The 16,370-nt window shown below is 39.3% G+C and overlaps 1 protein-coding gene and 1 long non-coding RNA gene across 8 annotated transcripts in view; both read right to left on the reverse strand.

Moving 5' to 3' along the window:
* LOC116704612 (RNA binding protein fox-1 homolog 3-like) overlaps positions 1-16,370 on the reverse strand; it is a 751,296-nt gene that overhangs the window by 215,087 nt on the left and 519,839 nt on the right. The gene's annotated exons all lie outside the window — the stretch shown is intronic.
* LOC116704640 (uncharacterized) lies at positions 1,038-13,803 on the reverse strand. Its single transcript, XR_004335731.1, has 3 exons — positions 13,793-13,803; positions 8,461-8,463; positions 1,038-1,271 (listed from the first exon to the last, which is right to left on the reverse strand). It is a non-coding gene; the product is annotated as an uncharacterized LOC116704640 (long non-coding RNA).

Here is a 16,370-nt window from a genome sequence, read left to right on the forward strand (position 1 = left end):
CCTGAGTTCTTCCTAGGACTTGGAATTATTTGAAAAATGTAGATACTTGAGCCAATTTGATACCTGAGTTTTAGGACAGATACCACAATAATAAATAATACTTTTTTGATGCTTTACTTTGAGAGATATGGACATTTCTACAAAACTCTTTTTTGTTCATTTATCTAAAAAAGCAGGAATGTGTGTGTGTGTGTGTGTGTGTGTGTGTGTGTGTGTGTGTGTGTGTGTGTGTGGTGTGTCTGTATTTCGTATATCTCAAAAACAGCCAATCCAATCTACTTCACAATTGGCAGGTGTATTGCTGTGTGCCCAATGAACTTGAACAGCTTAATAAACTGTAAATAAACTAATGCAGACGAGACCCCATGTAATTGCCTACCAATGCCATATGGTAAAACCACCCACACAGTCCTGCATTCAAAATTAACGTAAAAGAGAGGCATTATAATCTCAATGTACTTACATGTACTTAAAGTCTGTTCAAGGTGAAGCTTTAACTCTTTAAATTTCTGGGTATTGACAGAAACCTTATAATTTACACTTTTGTAATGTGTCCACTGCCAACTAATCAGTGTTGGGCAAGCTACTCAGAAAGTGAAATATGTTGCTCTTTACTTATGACTCAATAAAACAATATTACTTTACTTATTATTATTATTACTTATATTATAGTATCTGAAGTAATTAGATATGTTACTATAATAATTTATCTTCCCCCCAAACAAAAACCAAAACCTGCAAGCTCCTTTAGAACTCATTCCATTTATTGGAACAATAATTAACCTTACAGGAGGAGTTAACAATCAGCAAAACTGCAGAACTACATGTTATGGAAACTATCGCACATTTACTGGTTACTTTTTTTGTAACATGAAAAGTACTTGATAACGCAGATTGCCATAACCATAGTAACTCGCTGTGCCTGCGTGCACAAGGTGAGAGAGGAGAGGGAAGCCGCACTGCTAGTCGCTGAGTGTCATCAATAGTCCCGCTCGGATCAAAGCCTTCATATAATGACAATACTTCCAGCTGTTTAAGCTTTTTGGCTAGTAGCCAATGTGACGTTATCTGCCCTGGCCCTGACCTGCTGCACGCTAAATTATGACAAGCATGCACGTCACGTCATCTTTTAAGAAAGCTGACCTTGGACAAAATACAAATCACATTCGGGTAACACAGTAACACAGTGTTAATTGGATTAGTAACTGTAATATAATTACTGTTTTGGATATTGTAATCCCTTGCACTACTCGTTACTGTGAAAAGTAATACTATTACAGTAACATATTTCATATGCAGATATATACATATGTATTGTGTTTGCATCTCTATTTAAAAGCCAATTAGCTTCAGTATTGCGGGAGGACCTAAGTCACACTGCACAATGCCCATAACAAACCAAATAAAATAGCATACAGGTTCAAGCATAAGTCATTTGGAGACAAGCTCTGCAGGTAACGGTACGGGAACGAGTGTTACAAAATGTAGCACATATACTAAACTGGGAACAATACAGAGGAGATTAGTAACGGACCTTGTCTGTATGCAGTCTTTGACCCTCTTGAAATCCACATGGCCAATTATTAAGCAAGTCCATTCATTCTTCATTCTTTCTAAACTTCCCTCAGTATTTTGATCTCAGGAATATGATTTATTTTATTGACAATAGCTCAGGGAAAGGTTCACCCGCCGGGCACTGAGCTTGGTGAACAGCCCTTTTTTCATATTCAGCGTAAAGAGCAATTGAACCTCCCACCGCCAACTCTTGGTAACAAAAGACAACAACAGACATACACTTTTCAGATTGCAAATTAATTGTATAAAACAATGGAGCGGATGAAAGTGGTTGTGCTTGTTACGTACCTAAGACTTCAGAATCAACTCAAGTAAACAAAACGTTTACCATCACATTGTGAAGGTAATGTTTTTTCACGAATTCCAGCACACTTCTGAAACTACTTTTTTGCAGGTAGTAGCAAAATAACTCCTTTTTATCTCTCATTTAAGTATTTTAGCATTATTTTAGGAGACAGGGCCTGACCAGACATTCAGTGACAACTCCTTGCATTTTTCAATACTCACACAACTTGATCAGAACCAAAAAGGGTTTTTAGAATAAATACCCATTAATACCCAGCCATACTTTCTTCTCTTACTCCTCTCTTCTCCCCTCTTCAGAGGCGTAATAGAGGGCATGACATGGCAGTATTTCATCCAAACTTGGTTGACATCAGGGTTCGACGCAGGGGAGCAGCCTGGGACAGAGGCCCCGTCGGTGGGCCGTGAGGCAACGAGAGCTACCCAGAGGACAGTGAAGGGATGGAGACTTTAATGTTCAGCAAATCTGTTAAAGGAAAATCCATCATTGATGCCCCAGCTGCCCAGCCAAGAGGCCATGGCAGACGTCAGGTACTCATCACTCCTTATATTGTTCTTCATCACTTGTTTTACCTCACCTTTTTTAGAGAAATCCTCTTTTCCCTTCTTCTCTCCATAACACGCACGCACACACACACACACACACGCTCCCTCTGTTTTTTCAGCCAAACCGGATGAATTGCTGCGGAGAAGTAGAGAAAAGGGTGAAATAGACTAAATTTTCTTCTTTATCTTCATGCATTCAGAAACAAAATAAGTCCCCAATCGTCAGGACGCAGTCCAGTGGCTTTTTATATTCAGTCACGGAAATGCAATTCTCAATCTGCCCTGTTCTGCTTTAGCACTCCCAATGGTTGACAGCAATACATCTCTTAGCCTTACGCACACACTCAAACAAACAAACAAACAACAAACAAACACACACACACACACACACACACACACACACACACACACACACACAAACACACACACTGCAAGAGTCAGTAATATATCTCTGGGAGAATGTAAGTGCACCACCGCTAACATTTGCATTTCTGTGGATCAAGTGCATCTGATTTATAGACGCAGAGGAGGCCTGAAGCATCTTGGGAAATGAGGCGGGTGGATGCAAACTACGTTTCCCAGAGGCGGGATGTTTTGGCCATGTCAGCAGCAAGCATTACAGAGATGCTGTTTTGCAGTGCTGGTGAATTTCAGAAACAAGAGAGAGAAAGAAAAAGAGGGAAGAAGGAAAGAAGGAGGCATGAATAAGCAGCAAAACCACTTTGTGTGTGAGCATGAATTTTCAAGAAGATTTGAAAACTTGAGCAGGGAGAAGTTAGGGGTGGTTTCCTTAAGCAGAATTATTTCGTTCTTTAGAGCATCAAAGCCTGCTTTTTATTTAATCTAGACCAGGGGTCTTCAACGTTTTCCAGGCCAAGGACCCCCAAACTGATGGCAAGATGGAGCGGGGACCCCCTAATTATATATATTGTATAAAATTGTGTTATATCAAACTGGTCCTATAGTGCCATGTGTAAATGTACCTTGTTATTGTGCATTCAATACTAAGATACTCAAATAATACACAGGTTCATATATTCATGTTTTTATTTTAAACATGTGCGAGGCACAGTGAGTAGGGTGGACATTTCAATTAGTGGAAAAAATTGCGGGGGGGGGGGATATAAAAAAAAGTCTAATCAACCAAAACTTTCGCGACCCCCATGCAGTACCTCCGTGGACCCCGTAGGGGTCGCGGACCCCCGGTTGAAGACCCCTGATCTAGACGTAAGAGGGTAGGAGAGGAAAAAAGAGGAGAGGAAAAGAGGCATCAAGCTAAAGCATTATTGAAATGGAATAAAACTGGAAAGAGAGAGTTGAAAATAATGAGAAAAGAAGGCCCAGGAGGAACCCAGAGGGAGATAATACAGAGTGGTGAGCAGACGCAGAAACAACAAACCTTTTTTGTCATGCTATCATTACTGCTCCTCTATTCCTGCTCTCTGCTCAGTAAATAAGAGAAGGGGATGAGTGGGGGAACAAACTGACTCTGCAGAGAGGAAATTACAGAATGGACGGATTTAACAGAGTAGGAGGACTGAGTGGGAACAGGGGATGAGAGAGAAAAGTGAAAAAACTGAAGGCAGACAGCCAAATTAGTGGACATAAGCGGATAGAGGGATGAGAGGAAGAGGAGTTACAAGAGGGAGGGCGAGAATCCCCGTTGAGTTGCTCTCTGTTTTATCTATCAAGTGTGACTCATAAATTTCCTGTGTGCTGCGAGCTGATTTATCCGCAGTCAGATGGGTAATTCTGTCTCCCTGGGGACTGAAAACCCCACCGTCCCTCCCACCACAACTTTTGAGTGCACCTCACACAACCCAGGCTGCCTCATCTGGGGATCGTAAGTCACACACACCGATATCAAATCCTTTTGTGAGCCCTTTACTTTCCTTTGCAATGTCTAAGCTTTTTCTGTGATGTCCGCACAATTTCTGCAAGTCTGTTACATGTTATATGTAAGATCAATCTCATCACGGTAGAATAATTAAAGACGTATATACAGTGCAAATTAGTTAAAATTAATTTAATAAAAAATAGCAAAGACTGATTCTGTGACAATTGCTCTGACTGGACAGGCAGCAAGAACATGTTTTGAGACTTCTAAAATAAAGCCCTGGTGTAAACAAACAGCCCACTGTAATTAATGAAACCTGAACAGTAACAACCAGAGACTATAGCATGTTCATCCAATTAAAGCATTTCTTACAGTAATTTAATTTGTTCACAGACTCACATGTGCATACAGATAACCTACCAGTTACTACAGTGTAATTTGAAACAGTATCTGTAAAAGTTTTATCCAGTCTAGTTGGTCCTTTATCCACCTTAAGCACATGTCTTTGGGCAAGATCAATGTCCATCAAGACAAGGACGGGCGTGACGGGTGCATGTCGAGCAATCCCCAAAACCTCTTGCCATTTTAACATTTAATCAAGTTGATGTCAGAAAGGTCAGTCTGACTGTCTGCAGGACCACACAATCCAAACAGAGTCAAACTCAACAGCTACACCTCATGAAAGAGACATGGCAACCTGTCATGCCACACTGCGTCTGTGCTAGGTTGAGATCCTCATCTACGAATCAGCTTACATTCATAGCCAAAGACAAGCCTTCCCTCATTGACGTCAAGTCAACTGAGTAACTGGACTTTACCCCCATCAAATAAATGTGTCTATCTCTCTGCCCATCTCTGTCCTTCTGTTTCTCCATTTCTCTTTCTCTCTCTCCATAGCCTGTGGTAATGCTTCGTCAGTATGCTTAAGGAGCACTGTGAGGGTCCATAAGAAAAATCATATATTTTACATGACACCGTACAGCCTGGAATCTACACTCTCAAAAAAAAGCTTCCATCTAACACTTGAACACCTTTAATTTGCCCTGAACCAAAGTACATGATGTTATTTCATCGGATTCTGCTCGGGGCCCAGAAAAGTTTGGAATATTAACAATGTTAATGACGACAATTGGAAGAATGTGAGGTGGAAGCAGGGATGCTAAATTTCAATAAATTCTAAATGAAATGAAGTGATAATTATATGACTAGATTCATACATGATATGTCCATGTTTATAAGGGCCATATTTATGCTTTTTAAACAATGGCAAAAACAAATAAAACTAATGAAATAGCATTTTCTGAAAATAAAAAAATGAAAAGGCATCCTTCATTTGAATAAAGTTATATAATTACATTACTTTCACTCCTTGATGTATTGGGTCTCATCCAAGAAAATATGTAACTGATATCACAGATTTTTTTTGGTGTCATAACTGTCAACAATTTGACAAAATGAATGGTAGGGCATGTTATGAAACCAGCATTGAATCAGGAAAAGTCAAAAGGACTTTCTTGGTTACAGGTTGAGCACCTGATGATGATTATATGTGTATATGATCATACGACGAGTATAGAAATGGACATGAAATTTGGGGTTAGAGAGAGAGAGAGTGGGACAGAGAAAGACAGAGAAAAGGAAGACATGCAACTAAGGTGCCTGGCTAAGAATAATACAACACATTTTGTTGTCCAAATGTCCAACTTTGTCTTTGACTACATCTTCTCAGAATGCAACAGTAAGACATGAAAACAGAAGCATGAGATACATTATACGAGTGGTTTTGATGTGTAAAGCATGGGCTGCTCTTCACAAATACTATAAGGTTATATTATTGGTGGGCGTCACTCTAGGCCACAATGATGCCCTGTCATACTTTATGTTGCATTAACTCTGTGTGCAAGCACCTTTTTGTTGATATTGCCTTTTCACCGACACAGCATGTTCTAGTTTGTGGCCTTTACTGATAAAATACAAACTCTCATTAGTGAGGATATAAAAAAAAAAATTAGACTTTATTGAATTAAACAAAGCTGTTACGATATGTGCCGTACTGCTTACCTCCACCATATCGTAGTGTCCTTGTTCTGTATACTGAACATTGTGTTCAGTATACAGAACAACGACAGTACGATATGGTGAGCCAATAACACCTCAGAATTCAGCCGCTGTATGAAAACCTGAAGTGTTTGACGTGATATGGAAATGTTTAGTTTGCATTTTAATTGATGTTAACGAACCTTTCACAGCAAAATAAAGCATTGTGAAAGTGGATTCAGTTTTCTAAGTTTGTCCGTATTGTAAAGGTTTGGTTCACCCAAAAACTATGTTTCAAAAATTACATTCTCACTCACCACTACTTTAAGATTCAAGTAGAGATACATGATAAGAATGTATTTTTTTAAGATTCAAATAATCATGATTTATCCTGTTATTATTTATGTATTTGTATTTTGGCTGAAGTGACCCTTTTTATGCTGTGAGTCAATTTTTAAATTAAACCATGTTCCAATCCTGGGTTTTGTGTTTTGGTGATGGGATAATCACTTTGTTCACAATTACTTAATAGTTTTTACCTTTAATGTTGGATCATTTGACAAAATGGTTAACTTTATTAGGACACACAAATACTAGTAGAGCAGTCTGGAATGGACCACTGGTTACAGTAGATGCCAGTTGGACAGCTGGATTTACAGTGACACCTTGGTCTCATTTACCACACAATGTGTGCTAATCATACAGCTGACCTTGGCTTGATCCCGGACAGTGGACCACTCGCCAATGTGTGTGTGTGTGTGTGTGTGTGTGTGTGTGTGTGTGTGTGTGTTTCAGCCTTCCTCCTTAGCTGTGTTGTTATGTGGTTCTTTATGTGATCATATTAAACCAAGTGTACAGTACTCTGAGGCGACACAAACCACATTGTATATTTCATGTTGTCCACCTCAGCATAGGCAGGCTGGCACTATTTGACACCAGTTCACAGGCGCAGTATGTGGGCAGTTTGCCTGCCTTAGGGACAGGTGTGTATTTGTGTGTATGTGTGTATTGTTATGTGTGGAGGGACTGTGAAATTAGTTTGTGTATTTGTACATTATTGCAACAGTGCATGTGCTGTACCAAAGTTTGTGTGTGTGTGTGCGTGTGTCAGCCTTGCTTGCCATGTCTAAGTTGACTAAAAAGAGGAATAACAAAATCATCTTATGGAAATTGATTGAGGAAAAATCCAACCTTTAAGGACACCAATTTTCTTTGTGAATTAATTATGTATCATAAATAAATAAATGTTCTTCCTTAAACTACAGGGGGCATAAGTATACACACCCCTATGTTAAATTCCCATAGAGGCAGGCAGATGTTTAATATTAAAGCCCACTTATTTCATGGATCCAGGATAATATGGATCCTGATACATTTTCCTTGGCCTTTGGAGTTAAAATACCCCCCATCATCACATACCCTTCACCATACCTAGAGGCTGGCATGGTTTTATTTCAGTTACCATAATAGCTGGTTTGATTTGCATTGAGAGAGGATTTTATGGAAAGTTCTCCATGCCTATCTCTAGGTTCCTATAGAGGGGATTACTATTCTCATAAGAAGCACAGTAGGCCTACTGGAAAATTATAGCGGAAAACCACCTGCAGATCTACCTAAAACTAAATATGAGTTTAAGAAGGGAAAGTGTTTTAATATTGCAGCAATTTAGGAAAATTTCATTTCAAAAGCACTAGTGAAAATGTTTCATTCTAAATTAAAACTCTTGAAACTTTCCTCCGAGGCTCTGAAGACAAACAACAAAATGTGGTGTTTTAGCATTATTACATATTTTCATGTTCAAGTGAAAAGGCCTTCAAGTGACTGTAGTAATTATGACAGGCGCAAAGGATGAAGTCAGGTAACATTAAAGACTGTGTACCAATTTCAACCCAAATCACAATGTATCCCTAACTCTGAACTAAGAATGTAATTTAACTCAAACCATGATCTTTCAGTTAACGTAACCAAGTGGTTTTGAGTAAAACCTAACCAAACCTTAACCAGAGTTTTGTCTGATCACAAGACGGCTGTGGCTCAGCGGTAGGCCTATTTATTCAAATTAATTTCCAAGATTGTGGTTTTCTGTAAAACTAGACAATCTGAAGAATGCATAGAGAGGCTCCGAAATCAGGGTAGCAGCTATTGCCATGGTTCCGCTACACGTTCTGTGATGCCATGTTCAACTGCTACACTGTGGTGCCCTGCTACGCTGTAGTCCTGCTACGTCCTGCTGTGCCTTGTAATGCTGCACAGCGTCCTGCTATGCCATGAACTACCACAAAGAACTGCTACAAACTACTAATTTTTTTCTATTTTTTTTTTGCCACTTTCATTCTAACCCCAACCGGGCCCCTCAGACACCGCCTACCAAAGACCTGGGTCTGACGAGGTTTCTGCCTAAAAGGAAGTTTTCCCCCGCCACTGTCGCACTGTTGCTTGCTCTGGAGGAAACTAGACTGTTGGGTCCTTGTAAATTACGGAGTGTGGTCTATCTGTAAAGTGTCTTGAGATAATTTTTGTTATTGATTGATACTATAAATAAAATTGAATTGAATTGAAATTGAATTGAATTGAATTGGGACCAACCCTGCCATGCCAGCTTGCCAGATAGGGTGCAACAGTTTGGTAAGGGGAAAACAGCAATGGCCATTTCAAAGAAGTCCCTTGACCTCTGACCTCAGGATTTCTGAATAAAATGGGTACCCACAAGCCTGCCCTTTACAGACATGTTCACTTTATACTAATCACAAGCAGTTTTAAAAAGAAAACAAGCATCTTCATGCAGGTAGTACACATTTATTATTTCCGTTTTTTTTCCCTTCTAAAAGGGTGCATTTTAATATTTATGCATACTTGGGTCCCTAAACAATATTGCATGAATTGGGTATGAATGGAATACTGAGAATCTTGTCGATTTAATGAGCCCAATGGTATTTATGTGTGATGATAGTCCCCATAGTAGCCATTACAAATTGTAATAAGTTGTTATAAAATTCCATTGTAGAAAGCACATTTGTTAAACCTCGATCTACTTGAATAAAATTATCTATTGTGGCGTCTAGGGTGATCCTAGCTCAATGGAATGTAACCTATGGCATTCAGAGGATGCATGGCTTTCCTAATTTGTTTTTGTGTATTTTCAGTTGGCAAAAAAGTACAGTGTAAGATGCCCTTATAATGATTATGGATGGCAATTTAAGTAGCATGGTTAGGGGAAGATGAGGATGATGAGGAGGAATAGACTCTTAATGCAATGAACAATGCCTTTGATTAAAAAAAAAAGGGAAACATGTTTTGTGATAAATAAATTACCATAAATGCATGATGTATTAAATATGATATATAGGTATATACTACACATCACATATCATATTTAGTATATCATGCATTTATTATATATATACATACAAAAATATATCACAAATGCAAAATATGAATATTATATAAATTTGTAATTTTGTCAAAAGAAATACTTAAATTTAAAAAAATATATATAATGTACTGTAATGTAGAAACTGAATGTGTTTTTTTCTTTAATTTAAAGAACAGGCAGCAACTGATCTCTTCCTCCGTCCTCCTTTTCTATCCTCTTTGTATTTGTTCACTCATCACGGGTGGGTGAGGGAAGCAGAGAAGATAGCATCTAGTTATGTGCTGAGGAGTAAATGACTTACTGCCTGCTGAATATTAAAAACACACAGTGCTGTTTCCTGTATGGGCCTTATCTCTGCTTGGGACAACACACCGTTTTCATCGTCTGCAAAATGATCATGAGAATAAGACCAGATAGTAGCTGTTTGATCCCCTGGCATGCAACTCCTGCTAACGGCAAAATTACAGCTAGTATGTGTGTGAGTAGGCTATGTGTGTGTGTGTGTGTGTGCGTGTGTGTCGGTGTGTGTAATGAGCAAATACACTGATTGAGGGACAACGATAATTTGTTGATAACTGGCTCAACATTGCTCCTGTCTTTTATAAGTATTGTTTATTAGACCATGTCATCAGCATATTTACAAGATTATTGTTATATGTAAGATAATTGAGGTTATGGTATGTTATAGCTTGGCAGCGCCAGACTATTTTGCAGATGCCTTTAGTCTGGAACCTCTCAGTTCATGTTTTTGATTTCCAGGTGGCGTTATTAACAGAGTTGTCACCTCTGTCAAACTAACATGGTGCTATAATAAACAAGGTAAAAGACTAATAGAAATCTTAAATATCCACACAATGTGTGTGTGTGAGTGTGTGTGTGTGTGTGTGTGTGTGTGTGTGTGAGTGTGTGTGTGAGAGAGAGAGAGAGAGAGTTTCCATGTCTTAAGTGTTTAAGAAGGTGTCAGAGAGTGTTCGCTCCCCGGAGTTTAAGCCCTGTAATCTACAAATGGCGATTCACTATTAGGCGGCTAATTCCCCTGGATTAAAGGATTCCAGCAGACACAATCCCCTCACCCACTTTCCTCATTCTATCGCTTTCTCTCTTTGACGAGTGAGTTTGCACAAGGTGTTGCTTTAAATATTAATAATGGGATGAGCTGATGGAGGAGATAAACTCAGAGGCATAATTTCAATTTGGGAAAAGAAAAGAATGTAGAAGAGAGGCTGCAAAGGGCAGGGGGTAGGTTGGGGTGGCTGGCTGGCAAACACACAGACACACACACACAAACACACACACACACACACACACTGTACTGCAAACTGTTCTACCTCCAACAGCCCGGCATGTGAATAAGGCCTAAAAACCTTTTGATAAATGCAGGCATAAAAATGCATAAACAGTGTGTAAAACAGTTTGAAAATTATCTGTGACCTCATTTTCAGGAGTATTCATTCAAATGCTGAAGACAGATATCCTGATTGGTTCATTAGAGTTTTGAGTCCCTTGTAATTTCTTCCATCCTCTTAAAGATAAATTATCCATTTCCGGCAGTGAGCAGTTTTTTGCCCCCAGTTTTAATATCATATTTTCCCTTTAGCCTCTCCTCTTTGCTATTACTTACTTAACTTTAACATGAAACCCAATTACTGTGGCTGATATTAATTCTGCTGTTATTACATGTGAGGTGAAAAGTAACCAGCTGGTCTGTGAAATCAAATGAATGTGAAACTAAGTCTAATTGGGTCATAATTTTGACTAAAACCCCATTATTGAACAAATGTCACAAAATTATTTGCAGCACAGTGAAACAGCGGGGATCTACATTCCTAATTGCATTAGCCAGCTCTTTGGTAATAAAGCAGATTAACTAATAAGATCTTCGCAGATAATTTGAAAACAAAAACGGCAGGTGACATCACACCTTGAGGCTGCAAAAAAGATCCAGTCCAGTCAATTTACAGAAATAGTCAATATCCCTTGTTTTCATCTCTGAGGGGACAGTAATATATCACTATGAGCTCTTAGTCACAGTTTGCCTAAAATATTCTGGAGCCATGCAAAAAACAGAACATTCTACTTCAGTCTAAAATAAATTCATAGGCTTTTTAATTATTTAAACAAGTAAAGAAATTCTAAGACAAATGTATGATTTAATACTAAGTTCTTTGTAGTGAAAATAAAATGATGCAGTGACTACAAGCCGAGCATGTTGCATTTTGCTTGAGCCGATCGGTTAAACAGTGCCGGCACTTTGGCTGTCAAATTAAGCTGTCAGGTGCCTTACATCGTCTGGTCAAAAAGTGATAGCAGAGATCGGCATTTACATTGGCTGTACAGCAAAATCAATACTGTTCTGGCCATTTCTAAGGGAATATTAGATTATGGTATTACGTTTGGCGTCATCTGATTAATTCTGTATGGAAAGAGCTGACTGTGAGTCTGTACACTGTACAAAGTTTGAAGCTGCTACTAACAAACCCCCGCTGGCCATGAAACTTTTTATTTTCTCTCAAGTTGGATGTGGAGGTAAAAGCTTTGACTCAGTTTCAAACACCAGTAACACTCGCTAAAGCAAGCTTGAGCAAAGGTGCTGATCCCTAACTGCTCAAGGGAGTGTTGCACTATGAATGATATTAAAATGACCTCCCTTTCCAAAAAAGATAAAAACATTCTATGATTTGAAAGTTTCAAGTTATTATTACAATATCATTATTTGCGAGTGAAATTCCATTCTTGACCTTGGAAACATCTAATAATTACAACAACAAAAAAATCTTAACTCAAAATCTATTTATTTGCATTTTCAACAGGATCTTATGAGCTTCCTCTGGAGGTCTGTTGTCATGGAGGTGTTCATGTTTTGAAGACAACTGACCAAACTCCATCTGCTATATGGACTATGTTCACAAATGTTCTTGTGACTTTTATAGAGGAAACTTGTTTAACCAATACTTCTTAAAGGCTCTGGTTCTGGAAGTGGTTTTCCCCATTTGATTTTCCATTGACATTTTAAAACTTGCTTATAAAAGGGGTTTTGAGTCTGAAATAAAGCAAACCAGCTACGAGATGAATCATGACCATAAAACAACTGATTTACTGCAAGAAAATATTTTGAACTTGATTGGGACATCATCAAATTCCCACCGCGACATCATCATAATTTAAAGCGGGTGAAGACGCAGTGAGTATGTAGGATACCCCCCTGATGGAGTCTAGACACTGGTGGTGATGGTGATGAATGAAGAGGATGCTGTGATCTGGATGAATGAGAAGAAGAGCGAGATCTGCTGAGCTCAGACCTGGGCGCTGGAAAGGCAGAGGCCCATGGATGATTTTCTCTCTCTCTTTTTCTCTCTCTCTCTCTCTCTCTCTCTGAGAGCTGACAGCAACAAAGAGGAGAACATTTAAATATTGACAGCAAGATTATGATTGGCTGATAGAAACTTTGGCTAAATCAGGTTGGTTTAACTACTAAGAGAAACCCGGACAAAATGTTGGGGTTACTCGACGTAGCAACGTTTAAAAAAAAACTGAAACGGGGACGCGTTGAACACCCTGTTGTGTGCGCAAGCGCTCTGCCTTTTTAATAGCTTGTTTACAGACACATCTCTGCTGATTGGTTATCACCTGTGACACCAATAAACAAGAGACTCACACCCACCAAAAAAGAGAAAACATATCTCAAAGCTTGTCGTTCAACCAGGAAACCACAGCAAAACGGTGCATACGATTTTGAGATTGAACATGCCCCCTGACATGAGAAGCAGGAGGAGAGGGAGAAGGAGAAGAAGGTGAATGAGAATGAGTGAGTAACATGAGATAGTCTTCCTGGCTGAACTTTCGCTAAGCTTCATGTCAGAATGTGTCAGTCTCCTGACGGCATTAACGCAAACCCATTTTAACAGCTTCTGTTTTTTTATTGCAAGATTAACATTTTTGGCCTAGCAGACTTTGTAATTTTTAATTAATGCAATTCAATATTTCAATCGTTTGAAAGCACTAGTTTTTTTTTGTCTTTATAGTCAACAATTTGTTCAACATCCTGCAGTACATTTACTGATTTCACGGGTTGTCCTCCACAAAATATGTCTTGATTGTGCAATGCATGGTTAAGGTTGTACAAGCATTATTAATCAAGAAAATAAGGCAACCCAAATAATTTGAAAAAATGGCTTAGACCCCACAGGGTTTAAAAAAGCAAACATTGTTGACTTTTGGTATGAGATGGTGCTGCCTCTAAAGTCAAAAGCGAGAGGCTTTGTATACCATCCACCCAGACCTCCTCACTAAAAAGCAGTCACGTGTGCGCACATAGAAATCAAAAGGGGCTTGAGCACCTGCCCTTATTCTTCCTCGAGAGAAAGTGTCCTTTTTCTGCATGCATGTCATTTTGTTTTATTAATAAAGATACACAGCTTCCCTGTCTAACAGGTGTTTCTTGAATTAAAAAAATCTAAAAAAACATTGGGAGATTAGACTTTCTCGATCCCTCTCTCTCTCTCTCTCTCTCTCTCTCTCTCTCTCTCTCTCTCTCTCTGCGATGCATCTCCTCTGCAACAGTGAGTGCTGCACACACAGACACACACAGAGACGCAGGCAGACAGATATTCCTTTCCAGCTCTTACCTCAGAAAGTTTTTCTTGGCTTGTGTGGAAGTGATTTTTTTGTGATCAAATATTTTTTGTTATACAATTAACAAACAATACACTGAGACATAAGAACGTGTCCCAGGACCAAAAAACACGGGGAGGGGGGAAACCTAATAAAAACACAACAACTGCGCGAATCAGGCCTTCATGGTCAAATAGCAGCTAGGAAACCACTGCTAAGGAGAGGCAACAAGCAGAAGAGTTTTGTTTGGGCCAAGAAACACAAGGAATGGACATTAGAGCAGTGGAAATCTGGGCTTTGGTCTGATGAGTCCAAGTTTGAGATCTTTGGTTTCAACCGCCGTGTCTTTGTGCGACGGAAAAAAAGTCACTGGATGGATTCTACATGCCTGGTTCCCACCGTGAAGCATGGAGGAGGAGGTGTGATGGTGTGGGGGGGCTTTGCTGGTGACACTGTTGGGGATTTATTCAAAATTGAAGGCATCCTGAACCAGCATGGTTACCACAGCATCCTGCAGCGACATGCAACATCCCATCCGGTTTAGATGGACCGTCATTTATTTTTCAACAGGACAACGACCCCAAACATACCTCCAGGCTGTGTAAGGGCTATTTGACAAAGAAGGAGAGTGATGGTGTGCTGCGCCTCCACAGTCACCAAACCTGAACCCAATCGAGATGTTTTGGGGTGAGCTGGACCGCAGAGTGAAGGCAAAAGGGCCAACAAGTGCTGAGCATCTCTGGGAACTCCTTCAAGACTATTGGGAAACCACTTCAGGTGACTACCTCTTGACGCTCATCAAGAGAATGCCAAGAGTGTGCAAAGAAGCAATCAGACCAAAGGGTGGCTACTTTAAAGAAACTAGAATATAAGACATGTTTTCAGTTATTTCAAACTTTTTTGTACAGTACAATGTGTTCATTCATAGTTTTGATGCCTTCAGTGATAATCTACAATGTAAATAGTCATTAAAATAAACGAAATGTATTGAATGAGAAGGTGTGTTCAAACTTTTGGCCTGTACTATAGATGACAATAAAAAGATTGCACTATAAGTTTTTACTATTTTAATTCCATATAAAGAGCTGACCAGATTGCAAGCTTTCAGAAATGAACTGTAATGGAGTGCATTTTGGTCTTAAATATGTTGCATATCTTATACAGATCTTGTTCTCCACAGAAAACAGTTCTGAGCATCCTGTAAGTGTCAACCCTGTCTGTCTCCAGACAATCTAAGCCTGAGACAACAAAGCCAGTTCACTGCCAGAGGTCAACTCTTAATGAGATCAACTCTAACTCAACGACTATTAACCCACAGGAAACCCCTGTGACTGCCATTTCGTGACCTGCTGCACAGTAAGCCCACAGAAAATCCCCAGCAGAAAGCGAGCAGCGCCACGGTCTTCTGGTGAGTTGCCTTTGTTACAATAATGAGAAGAGTGTTTGCTACAAATAAAGGCCGAGAAATAGGCTGAAAATGATAATGCAGTCAGGATCACACACTTGTTTTTCTCCAGAGGAACAATCATCCAATCAATACAGACTCTGACCTAAAAAAACTTTGTGAGAGCTTATTGGTAGAGCTGAAGGCATTGGAATTCTCCAGTGTGCAGGAATGTTGTTAGTGGGATGTATGTTCTTATTAAATAGCAGCTACTATTAAACAAACAGCAGAAACACCCTGACACATTCTGTAGGTGCACGGAAATACTGACCCCATTGTGAAAGTGCATGCCACAAAAACGTGTTACAAACACACACATTGTAACACACACACGCACAGACATTTGGGAATTTCAATGTTAAACCAGCATACACCTCCACTCGCTGTGCTGCATGTCAATAGAGCATGTGTGTACAGAATAACCAAGTGTGATTAGCTAAATAGACAAAGTTTTTTTTTCTTGTTCCGTGTGTGGCATGTTTTTACCCTCTGCCCTTTATATTCATGTGAATTCCACAGAGATACATGGTTTTGTAAAGGATACTGTTTAGGCTGGTAGGCTACTGGTATGTCTCAACATACTGGAAAATAATTCAAAGAGGGCTGCAAATTCTGTTTCAGTGTGACGATAACTTCAAAATTGA

The sequence above is a fragment of the Etheostoma spectabile genome, chromosome 16 (assembly GCF_008692095.1).
Source record: "Etheostoma spectabile isolate EspeVRDwgs_2016 chromosome 16, UIUC_Espe_1.0, whole genome shotgun sequence".
Taxonomy (NCBI): Eukaryota; Metazoa; Chordata; class Actinopteri; order Perciformes; family Percidae; genus Etheostoma; species Etheostoma spectabile.